We start from the raw sequence: 13560 nt of genomic DNA, 5'->3' as shown, positions 1-13560 counted from the left end.
AAGCTATTTGAAGTTTTCTCCCTCAGTGAGGGAGTGAGGAAGGAAGAAGGATTTTGACTGCTTAAACTAATGGTGGGAAACGCTCCAGTATGGGTGTGTTGCCAGCACTAAGCCGCTCAGCTAGTACCAGAATCAGACAGGATGTTCAGACTTTTGAAGACATGAAAATGTAGTTTGAGCGCCCAGATACTAATGGTCTCTTAGAGGACACTAGTGTTGAACATGGTAAAGGACAGACATGCAGAGAAATAGGGGCTATTTTCCGTTAAGTCAGGGAGTTTGGTGGGAGAGAAGACTGGGCTTGTCTTTATCCCCTCGTAATGTGAAAGGCCACAGACCTCGCAGAAGTGAAGACTCGGTTTTATTTGACTTTTCAGTCGATTTTTAGGAGGATGTTGACATGGAGTGTGTTGCCCTGCTGCTTCGCGACAGGCCTCAGCTGATCTCTGGGCAGCTGGTTTATACCCATCTTGCAGAAGGTCACCACCATCATTAAACTGATAATGTCTGACCAGGCTCCACCCACCAGCTGACTGACCTTTGACCTGACCAATGCTGGGGAAGCTTATGTACTGTCTCTATGACAGCCTGTATACATGAGGCTCTCTCTTTCTACTCTTTCTGTTCGCCAATTTTGGGAAACAGAAAGAGGGGGGGGGGGGGGGGGACTCCACCAATCATTTTACAAGCCATGGAGAATACTACTTAACAGTTTGGGAAATGCTCCAACATTGCTGTGAAGACAGCTTAATGTCTAGAGGATATTTGCCAAGACTGTAAACATAACCCGAATGATATTTACAGGGATCGGCCAGTGTTTTGAGTTTGGAGACTTCACATTTGACAAGTCAGCTGGAGGTCAGCCAGCTCCACCACACGACATCTTGGACATGCAACTGGCTTGGCTGGAGGAGAGGCTTTTTAGCACGCCGTGAGAGCGACATGCATTTAATCCTAAATCCTATATACTGTAGCTTTAAATCAAAAAATGAATTCAAGACTTTGATATGTTTTTCCTGCAGCCCCTGAATCTCCTAACCTCCCCCTGCTCCAAGTGTTCGGAAACTATACATCTTTGAATTTCGGAACATCAGCTCAAATAATGCTCTGATCATTTTGAGACTGAATTTAAGGGCAAACCCATAACAATTAGCTGGCTGACAGTCACTTTTAGTCATTAACCCATGTTTGTATTGATTTAGTTAACTCCAGGCTCCAAGCTGTGCTCATCAGTCCATCCCTAGAGAGGTCGGCTGTTACATGCACAGCTTGTTACTGCTGCGGTTGCTATTGATGATGTTTCAACTTTTCCAACCCTGTAACTATGGCAGCCAGAGAGACTTACACAGAAGCTGATTTCCCCCTGTCTTTTACTTCCCTAAATTGTACATGTCAAGCTAGCAGCCAACAAATAGATCAAAGAAGAGCAACAGTCTTGAGGCAACATCAGCTTCTGAACCCATAAGCAACATGGTTTATGATATTAGTCAGCAAAACTTGTTTTATTAATTGTCATACTACTGACCCCCTTTTTTCTGTTCAAAGCTATTACCACTTCTACATAGCCATGTGACAAAAATAGAGAAGGTGGATGGAAGCAGCCTGAGCATGGTGCGTGAAACACCTCGTTAGCAGGAGCAGAGGAAAGCTAGGAGCTGACATCCATTCATCATACATAACCTCTGCTTTACCCAGTGGCAAATTCATTCAAAAGAAGAAGCATGGGGGCATTGTTTCTACAATGTTGAAGGCTGGTAGATTGCTTGAAAGTGCCATTGGGCCAGTGTAGAGGACGTGGCATCATTTACTTCCCACAACTCCTTCAACTCATACGACAAACTCTGTCAATATTTGGTAAAAATGCAGTAAATTAGCATGTAAAGGTAAGGGTGATGGTTAGCGTAAGAGTGACATGAAAATTATTCACAAGATTACTTTACAGAATATAAGGAAACCCATTTACATAAACAAACTTGACAGACTTAACAGGTTCCCTACTGACCTCTAGCCGCCGCTAGAGCTCTGCGGGCTTTACAAAGACCACATATGTCGTAATGTGCTGTTTCAAAAACGACACTGTTCGACGTCTGAGTTGGAGGATAGGCTCTTTTGTTCAGTGATCATAAGAACACCAACATTCAGAGGAAGAGAAAAGATTCAGTCTCTCCACCTACAACAAAGACATTTGTCTGTGTGGTCTATACACTTTTTTTAGTTTCCATATCTGTGGCCCCCCTTGTTCCTCACAGCAAATGCATTGGTTTTCATCCACCATACAGTGGGAGAATGAGTGACAGAAAAGAAAGTGTCGGGTGGAATTAAAGAGGGAACGGGAGAACAAAAAATTAAGACAATGAAAGGATGACAAATTGAGACAGAGAAAGAGGCAGACAGGCTGGCTGACATGCAGATATTCCCCAGCGGAAGTAGCTGTCCCCTATGATAGTGATCCTGTCATTTGAGCAAGAGCCTGAACAGAGGAGGATGGCATACAACAGAGGAGGACAGTTTATCCTTTTGGGCAGAGTTTAGTGGGACTGCTGCCACAATTCTGAGGCTAACAGAGCCAGACACATGGATGGAGGCTCTACGTCAGCATCCGTTAGCTCATATAGCTTCTATTATACAGATTAATGCCTCCATAGAATATTGACCTATGTGGTCAGGGTGATGTATAAAAAATGAGTTAGTTAAATGACAGCAAATTGATTTGTTAAAATGTTAGGTCGTTGAATATTTGTTTGAATAATTTATTGAGCATAAATGCCAACTGACACTTTTGGTTAAATGCATTTCCATTCCCCTTTGTCATTTTATATGAAACTAAAACAAGGCACTGCAGTTTTTAAAATTTGACCCAAAATTTGCAAATGAATGAAAATCACAGATTCTGTTCAGTTTTCAAATAAATGACCATTGTTAAATCAAAAATATTCTGAATTTTGATTCTGGAACTGGAAGCTGTAAAACAACATAGCACTTCTACAAAGTAGAAGTGAGTTAAAATTCCATGTTAATTCAACCATCTACAACACTTACATGCTGTTTAACACTTCTTATAACACACACATTAGTAACATTTTGGCATGGGTACAACCATCACTGTGTTAAGTAACCTTCAGCAAAAAGGACCATATTGGAGTTTGAATGTTGGCAAGGTTTTCCACTTATGTACATGGAAAGGCCCAGAAGGTGTGATCTCCCTACATCCCTCTACATTATCTTTGGGCACTTTTTTTGGGCACCCTTTTGAGATATGATGTTTCAAATTTTGTTAACATTGAGCAGGTGGGAAAAGGCTGTCCTAGAGACTTCAGGTTATCCGCTACGTCCATTTTGCGGCTGTCGCAGTCACAATTTCAAGACCTTGCAAGGGCTTTTATTCTGACACGGCAAGACACAGCGCCGGAGCGTTGCAGGCGACACACCCCCGCGGAGCGGGAGGGAGAGAGACGAGTAAGGAGAGAGTAGTGTTACCAGGTACCTGTGAGACGAAGTTAAACTTTGCTTCTGCTTATCTGTTCCTAATATATATTAATATATGTCACGCATCAACGTAATTGTGCCTGTGTTTTGATAGGAGCTATCTCTTAGCATGCATGCTAACGTCAGAGTGAAATATGGACTGAGTTAAAGGGTCAAAAGTCTCCCTGTACTTTTAACAGAGAAAGCAACAACAAGGCAAAGTTAAGTAAATGTGGGAAAGTTTATTAGCTGCAAGTCGGGTCGCCCCTTGAATCTGGACAAACATTTAAGGCAGCACAACATTAATTTGGAGCAATGTAGCTACACTGTTGGTTTGTTGTTCTGCGGTCTGAGTGTGACTGTGACAGTCTGCTGATCAGGCTCCTCCAGTAAAGATATTTAACATGGAGTGTTAGAGCACTGTTGCACTTTAGTATCACATTTTGCCTCTATTTCTGCTTCGGTGGACTTATTTTCCTTGAATTTGTATTGTAGATCGTATTGAATTCGACTTGTAGATAGATTGATGAACTTATTGATCTGTGAAATTCCAGTGTTGCAGCAGCAGGTATGTTTCACACAATACACCTTACAAATATTTTAAAAAAAAATGTGAGGAATACAAATGTAAAAATATGACAACTGCAAAACTATATAAGTATGGGGAATATAAATATAAAGAAAGTACATAATATTGGTGCAAGTGTGTCATCAGTTACCAGTAATGTGCATAAGAAGATTGCATTCAGGTGAAAATGTGCTGGATTTGTGTTAAAGGCACCATATTGTCACCTTTCTGGTGTTTTATTTGAAGTTTTGATATCCTTAAGAAGATATATTAGTTTTTTTGTAGTGCCAAAAAACATCTCAATATGGTTTTATAGCTCTTTTTAAGGAGCTCTACAAAGAGCCTATCTTCTGATTGGCCGGACTGTTTTCTGATTGACGCACAGCCAGGCCAACCACCTTCTCTGAAACTATCTCCCTGCTTCGCGACTACGCAAAATTCATCGGTAACCGATGTTGGCGGGAGCCCGCGAGGCGGAAGACACCAGAGGGATCTCGTGAGGGACTGGAAGCTGAACAAAGCTGACGCGACGTGTAGCTGTTGCTGGGGCAGAGATGCCAGTGGACCGGTAGCTGTGGCTGGCGGATTGGCCACTGTGACTGTCCGCAGTCACTGTGGACACTCCTTCACCATCCAGAACAGCCAGTGTCTGCCCCAGCAGCGGCTCCACGTCGCAGGCAGCGGCCAACACCGGTTACAGATGAATTTTGCAAAGTTAAAATAATTCAGACTTAGTTCTGGTCTCTTGTATTAATATCTTTAAGAATCATGTGCAATGATGTAGCCTCCTGATTTTTCTCGTGTTGTCAATCGCTCAGCAACGGAATGACCGGTTAGGGCTGGGGGCAAGGCTGAATGCAGGCTGTGTGTATTTGTCTGTTTGTTGACCGTTTTGACAGTTTTACGGTACTTAATGAGCCCCTAGACCTTATTTATTATGAGAAAAACCAGGAAATCTCAATTTTGACAATATGGGCCCATTAAACACAGAATCCAGAGTGTCTATGTGATGTGACAGAGATGAGGGGTATGGTCGAATTGTCAAATTGGCTAAGTTTCCTAAATCTTGGCGTGACCCGGAAGTGTTTGATCGGCAGCCATGATAAGAGCTGTTCGGATTCTCTAAATGTTTAGGAAAGGAGCTTCAGTGCTTTCCTATTTCCTTTAGCATAGGGTACACTGGACTTTCCTAAGTGAAAGGAAAGGAGAAATAGACGCGCCACAATTGATTGCAGCAGCATTAAACGTGAGGTGACACTCACAACCGTAATGATTAAATCAGAAGTAGAAGAAGTAGAAGAGTATGAATATGACCCGGAAGTGACGCAGGTCATCATGTAAGTTATTGTGTAAGTATGTAAGTATTGTAGAGATATTGTTCATATTAACAAAATTAAATCTATCTGATCTGTTCTCCCTCTTATCAGTGTACGCAAGGCATGCAATCTAAAAAGCAACCAGCATGCAAATAATTACAGAGGCATATGCAGTAAATGTTGAATTTCTTTATGCTGTGCTTTTTTATCCTGCCAAAACCTCATCAAGTTTTTGCTTTAACAGCCTGTTCAGAATACCACCATCATTAAAACACATGTCCGAGATAATCCAGATCCTGCTGGATCCCTATATGATGACTGCGACTGTATGAGCCTGTATAAGGGCAAGATGATAAATTCTGTGTTTGGCTGAAGTGTTTAGGACCCTCTGACCTATAAACCGTAAGAGCAGAGCGCTAAATCTGACAAATGTTTGACTCAGTGGTATTGAACTCAGAGCTAAATCTGTCAAGAGGGGTGATAACAATGTAAACAAACTGAAAAGTTAAATCAGTTCACTGCAGAAAAATACAGCTGTGAATTATTGTTCTTCCACTCATGGTTGAGTGAAGTTACAGTTTAACCATGTATTTTCTGGTGACTGGTATACTTTAAACTTGTACATAACAGAGCTCTTGTACAGACAAACAAATTCTCTGCGTAAATGATTTTGTGTGCTAATAGGGAATACATTATACACCAATCAGTCACAACATAAAGAGGCTGATCAGGGAATATACACCACACCCCTAAAAATGCCCATTTAGGCCCTGACTAAAAACAGACGTGTGTAAACATTTTTTTTCCAATCAAAAAGTTTGATAGCAAAATAAAAGTTTGTCTGCAATCGAGAACACGGTACCAAGAACAAGTTAAGAATAAGCTCATTCATTGGTTGACAACTTGTGCAAGCGTACTGTAACGTCTCCTGGAATTCCAAAGATGGCGGGCAATGACATAACATCTCATATTTTCTTTGATTCTACACTGAAATGTATTATTATTATTATTAACATAAAACTATTTTAACAGCACTAATCATGTTTTAAGGCTGCTTGCTTTATCAAACATATGAAACTTTATCTAGCTAAACAACACATTTGTATATGTGATGTTTGAAGCAATGAATCCTGGGATAGCCTGGGCTGGGTACGATCCACCCAGTGTATCCTTCGCCGCACAGGGCTTGGAGTGCGCATTCATCGGCTGCATTTGAAGGAGCCGATTAATTGGGAGAGCTGAGTCGCGACGCTGTGACGCAACCGGCTGACAAATGCACCCCTATTGTTGGTAAAAGTTAGCAGGTGCTGGTTGGGGAATGAGCAGGGATGTGTGTGCAGGAGAAGACACATAAGGGGGAGGGCAATGGGGAGCAGGCAGCTCCAGCAGAGTCCATGACATGGTCACTGCTCTAAAACCAATGTTGTCCCTTCAATAAAAAAATGGTTATAATTAATCATGACTATCAACCAGTTCAAACCAACCAGGGCCTTGCTGTGTGGAGTTTGCATGTTATCCCCGTGTATGCGTTGGTTCTCTCCTGGTTCTCCGGCTTCCTCCCACAGTCCAAAGACATTCAGAATGGAGTTAGGTTAATCGGAAACTCTAAATTGATCGTAGGTGTGAATGTGAGAGTGAATGTTTGTCCGTCTCTGTATGTGGCCCTGCGATAGGCTGGCGACCTGTCCAGGGTGTACCCCGCCTCTCACCCAAACTTCCTACAGCTAAATAGCTTCAACAGAAGCTATTTTAGTTGGCACACCACTACGTCACGTCCAAACATCCCCCATAACCCATGTCACCTTCTCTGGTCAAAACATACACCTTACATCCACAGTCACCAACCTGGGTGTAAGATTTGAAACCTTATGTTACATTTGATGCCCACATTAAACATCTGTGCAAGACCTCCTTCTACCACCTCAGGAACATTGCCAAACACGTCCCACACTCTGTCTGTCAGATGGGGAAAACCTTGTCCACGCCTTTGTCTCCTCAAGGCTGGACTACTGTAACGCTCTCCTCATTGGGACTCCTAGCAAGAGCCTTCAAAAACTTCAATACATCCAAAACAGCGCTGCTAGGATCCTGATGAGGATAGGAAAATATGATCACATCACACCCATTCTACACTGACTCTACTGGATTCCTGTCTCATTCAGGATCGAATACTAAATCTCCTTACTCACCCATCAATGCATCCATGGAAATGCCCCTCCCTACTTCAAAGCATAATTAAAGTGTTCATACTATTCATAGTTGTGATACATTTTAAAGCAGCTTAAACCATGCATAATTACTATATAAATACAGTTTGAAATAAATAGAAAATCAATTTTCAAGTAAATTGAATCATTTTGCTTCTAAATATCATCTTGTATCACTTCATCAAATAAAAACATATTTAGTTAAATTTTATTTGGACCCCTGAAGGGTTTATGTGCTCCTCACTTTGGAGCACAAGTGTTCCATGGGGAAAATAAGTAACTGTCAAGCAATGCCATTTAGTTGAATTTATACTTCTGTGACAGTGTTAACAAAAACATTAAGCCAAGGTTTATTAAAACAGAATTAGCTAGTGAGTGTTTTGGATGGAGAACATTAGACTCTGAAGGTGTTCCAACTGTTGTGTCAGTGCTATAAACCTCACTCTGCATTTCAAGGTTGCAGCCATAGAAAAAATACTGTGGTGAAAAGACAAAAAAGAAAGAAGAAAATAATGATGCAACAACGCCAGGCCACCCAAAGTCTGCTCAAATGAGCCAGGTCTAAATATCACTGTCAAAAACACAATATGATTTGCAAAACTAATAAAATGACCATTGAGTCGTAACTCTATTTTGTGTTCAACTATAAATAGCATGCTAACATGCTGGAAGGATATGGTGAGCAGCATTGAGCATTTTAGCATGGAGGGGGAGGAAATCATTATTTATGATGACAGAAATCTCATCGACTCTTATTTCTTACTTTAGGACAGCTCTTCCTGTCTAATCACTTATATTCTGAGTCCAAATGTCAGAGTAGTTTAATATTGGTGATTGGTTTCGGGCAAATCCTTTCCCCACGGGAAATATCAGACATGTAGGAGAAAGAAGAGTGAATAATGAGTGGAAACAAATGGCCTTTCAGTCTGAATATCCGTCTTTGCTTTCCCCGAGCCACGAGAAGTTCACTTTCTAAACACCACATTCTAAAAACGCAATAATTCTTGTCACAGTGAAATAAAGTTTAGAATGGATTGTTTACCTTATCTGCCAAAACTACTTAGAGCTAACGAACTAAGTGAGAGAGAGAGGGGACTGCGGAGACGGAAAGTGCAGGAGAAATTGGTGTGCAAGCATTTGGTCAGCCAAAAGATCAGTGGATCGATCAGCTGATGGAGGGCTGACAGAATGACAGCTCCGTGCCGATCACTGAAAGACGTGGGAAAAGTAGGAGAGTTGGAGACTGAGAGAGGAGGGGGAGGAGGTTGATAGGGAGAGTGTAAGCAACGGTGGGAGAGAAAGAGAGAGTGAGAGAGGATGACGGCCTGCAGTAATGAATGATAATTGTTAATCAAGTGGACATGCTCAGTATGTGGAGGCGAACATTCACCGCAGTCACTTCTTGAGCCTTCTAATACATCAGCATGACACCTGTCAGCGCACACGCACACACACACACACACACACACACACACACACACACACTCAATGTACACTTCTACACACTCACTATGCAAATACACATACACATTGCATCTACTGATAAATGTGTGCTGACTTTAGACTTAAGCCTGCACAAATAAACTCCATAATGTAATGTTTATTCATTCAATGATTTTCCCAAAATATCCAAACTATTAGTCTGTATACATCTATTTATCTATGTATTTATCAAATAGCTGATCACTGCTTTCATTTGAACCACTGCAGTATTATCTTCTGTCAAATATAGATTCATTTGCATTATTTTCAAAACAGAAACGTTTCAACACAATGACAATGTTCACATGATCTTCATTTAATGATATTGCTCAGTTCTACATGTTCAAATCCCCCTCCCACCTGCACTTGCACTTTATTGACTTATCTATGTAAACTTAAAGGAAATTCTGCTACTTTCTTCTCTTCCAGCATATTTGGAAAATGTGAAAAAGGAGTCTAAGTCCATATATGTAAAAAATCGAATTATATAAAATCGCCTGATCTATGGCAGGGAAAAAATTAAGTAACAATAGCTTAAACTCATGTCAGTGGAAATTTGCATAAATTATCAGTCAGTAAAATCCAAATCAGGTTTAATTTGGGGGAAAATTATCACACTAGAATCTGGAAATACAGATGATAACTCCTTCATTTGATCTATGTGTTTGAGTTTGCATAATTTTGGATTCGATTTTCAGAAAGGTGTCTCAAACGGTACATACACATGAGCAACGTGTTTCATACAATAATGTATTTATACTATAATACTATATTGTCAAACTATAATTATGCTAGATTTGTAACTAATCGGCATCATGATGGACAGCAGCTGATCGTCATATTATGTCTGGAAACGTCAGGCATTGAACTACAAGCAGTCTGCTTATAATATTATCTAGTTACCTTCAGTGGATTCAACTGCAAGTTTGGTTGTTGTAATGGCACAATCAAAGAACTAAATGTATTGAGTAAATATTTTGAATCTATAACAAGATTGTTCACTCCATACACATGCCTATGGCGCCTTTGATCAGATGAGAAACTTGATTTTGGCATCACAGAATATATTTGCCGCACCAATGTGAAGTCATTTTTAGACATTTTTCCCCCCACAAATTTTATTATATACAGCTTGGAAATAATTACTGAACGCCGGGCCCCAGGGATCTCATTGCTTGCAATGGGCGGTCAGGGGACATTGTGAAGACTGACTGACTGACCACTGTTTAATGCAGCGGGGACAGAGATGTGTAGCTGTTAGTCAGAGGTAACCAGCCACGAGAGGCTACTGTCAGACTCGAGCTTTGCCAGACATCAGAAGCACATTTATGGCACTGAGTGAGTCACTGTGTGGGAGCCAGTGTTGTAGCTGAGCAAGCTGCTCTATCACAAGAGGCTGTCTGGTGTTTGTCTATGGAGTAGTGTCAGTACATTGACATGGCCCAAGTGTTTATCACAATTAACCTAACTTTCTGTAGTCCCTAAATTTATTTGAATAGCTACAGCTAAATGAACTGTGTTCATAAACAATATCTGGCCCGCTGCTAATGCCACAGGCCTCCACCGGTTATAACACTGGTTGTTTCCATCCATCCATTAATTACATTAAACTTTGCGAGGGCCAAAGGGTTTGGCTAAACCAAATTTTCAAATATCTGTGGAGATTCCAATGACTAAATATATAAAAATAGACGTAGTCACCGGGATTGGAAAATTAAACTATGCGGAAGTGCCTGAAGCCTGTACTTTTCTGGTATGACCAGCAGAGTGCGACTTCACGGAATGCAAAAAGAAGTCAGTTTTTATAGAAATCTATGACAGAATGACTCTACTTCTCCCTTTATTTATAACGCCAGTAAACATTTTGTAAACATCTTGGCTGTCAGGAGTGGAACCTAACATGGTCTCTGCTGTTGTAGAACATCCTCCTCAATGTTGGACATGTTGTTCATTCTGAGAAGCCTTGTCTGCTCAACACAGTTGTAAAGAGTGGTGATCGGAGTTAGTGTAACGTTTATGTTGGCTCGAACCTGTCCAATCATTCTCCTCTGATGTGTTTCATCAACAAGGTGTTTCTGCCTACAGAGCTGCTGCTCACCAGATGTTTTCTGTTTTTGGCTCCATTCAAAACTCCAAAGACTGTTGTGAGTGAAAATACAGAGAGCGCAATAGCTTTCAGAAATATTTAAACCAGCCTGTCTTACAACAACAATATCTCAACAATCTAATTCTGAATTTTGTAGTGATTGACCAAAATCTGCACGATTGTATGCGTTGCACTGTTGCCACATGCTAGACTGAAAAGGTTAACTGTTTGAATAAGCAAGACAAATGTTTCTTAATCATTAGCTTCCTTGTCGATTCAACTCCAGCAAAACTCCCCGGCATTTTGAAAGGTTGTTCTTAAGCTTTCATGTCGGGTTTTTTAGTTGTCTTGAAAGCTATTACGCATATAAACCCATGCTGTCTTGCCCGATGCAGGTCAGCTGTGTATTAAAATAACTCGGAGTAGACAGGGTTTTTTTTGGTTTGTCTAGGATTGAAATGAGTCACTATCACATGTAAATACAGTATTTTACTGCTGTAGCTGTGACTCAAAGTTTTTTTTTGCGGGTGGCTGTGGCTCAGGAGGTAGAGTCATTCATCCACCAACCAGAATGTTGGCGGTTTGATCCTAGCTTCCGCCAGTCCACATGCTGATGTGTCCCTGGGCAAGACACTTAACCCTAAATTGCCTCTGGCAATTCATACACATTCAGTGTATGAATGTGTGTAAATGGGTGAATGTGACTTTCCTGTAAAGCGCTTTAAGTGGTCTATATGACTAGAAAAGCGCTTTATAAATACAGTCCATTTGCAATAAAGGTATTTTAAAATCTTTATAGGACCGGATTGACATCTCTGAGTCATAAATAAAGTTACATCTGAAGACAGAGAGTTTTGAGAGTCTTTGTGACAATTATATCATTATCTCGTACGGGTGTAAATTGGGGCAGGGGGGAGCAGTAATTCACAGTTTGTGTATTTGAGGAGAGAAAAGTTTTGGTCTATGAAATCCCCTGGCAGAAAGAAAAAAAAAATTCTCATTTGAGTAAGCTCCATGAAAAAGTAGTTTTAGAAATTGGCTCTCCCTAAAATATAATTCATCATCCATACTGGAGCTCCTTGACACAAAACAAAAAGCTGCCACAACTTTTACTGTGTTCTCCGTTGACTTTTTTCCCCATTTTATTGTCCTTTTGTTGAGGTTCCACTTATATTCTTCACAGTCAATTGACATGATTGAAATACCAAAGCAAAACCATTTTTTCCCCAAATGAAATAAAGTAAACAAAAAAGAAACAATAACAAGACCTGGTCACCACATACTGGAACACAAGAACACATAAATAAAAGGTCTGCAGCACATATTGCACACGGCTAAAGAGTCAGTCAAAGCACAAACCTTTGGAGGATAGCCTGTCCCTGACGGATTGCATGGCTGGTTGCAATACATTGATGAGATGTTTCTTTGTCTTGGAAAATAGAACAATATATCAGTTTCTCTGAAGGTAATACTCACTAATTGCATCTTCATGACAACCTTCTAACAATGCTCGATCACAGGAGAGTTTTCCTTTCTATATAGATGAGACCAACGAGGGAGAAAAGTCAAAGAAAAGTGGAAGGAAAAAGAAAGTTAGAGAAATGAGACAAGCAATAGGTTCAACTGAAAAGGAAGAAATAGAAGAGAAGGATGAAATGGTAGGAGGAAGCAAAACTGCAAGGGAGTGAGCGTGTATAGAGTTGCCGGAGGAACTTAATTCAGGCACAGAGGGAGAAAAAGACTGTAGATACCATAGACTGTGAACAGCTTCTCCGTCAGAAACCAGGGCACGAGCAGAGGATGGGGAGTGAAAGGGAATTGACTCAACAACATCATAACCCGAGGGCAGGGAGTAGAGAGAAGGCTTGTACCAGCTGTCTTGAAAATAATGAAATAATAAGCAGAGGAGTGCGAGCTGACCCGACTTGATCTCTACAGTCTGCTTCAGGCTATTGCACGCTGAGGGCCAGAAGACCAGCAATGAGACTTGTGTGAGCGGGTATGGCTCATTTGGTAGTAGTAAAAATCCAGAAACCTTTTAGTTGTGAGGATTTAAAATTGTAAAAAAAATGAATAGATATTCCTGCGTAATGTTTGCTTTGCGTTTGATGATGCACAGTTGGGGGATAGAAGGTCTTGATCAAAGCCTGGCAACACAATGTAATGCTATGACACGTACAATTACAGGGATGATTGCAACTGTCATCCACCTCGCTGCATATGTATAGAAAATTGCTAAATGCTTTTTCCTTTTTTTTTTGCATTAACTCCAGTTTAAGCATTTTTTCAAAGCAATCCCGAGAGCTATGCCTCACATCATCACCTAATAAGGGTTATCTGGTGCAAAGGGTATATCCCCATCAGCAGAAGACTGCCTGGAATAGCAGCATTTAAAAAAAAACCTTTAAAAATATACATTATGCACAGGTGAGCGGA

Source organism: Scophthalmus maximus, chromosome 5 (assembly GCF_022379125.1).
Source record: "Scophthalmus maximus strain ysfricsl-2021 chromosome 5, ASM2237912v1, whole genome shotgun sequence".
NCBI lineage: Eukaryota > Metazoa > Chordata > Actinopteri > Pleuronectiformes > Scophthalmidae > Scophthalmus > Scophthalmus maximus.
This window is presented reverse-complemented; position numbering follows the sequence as displayed.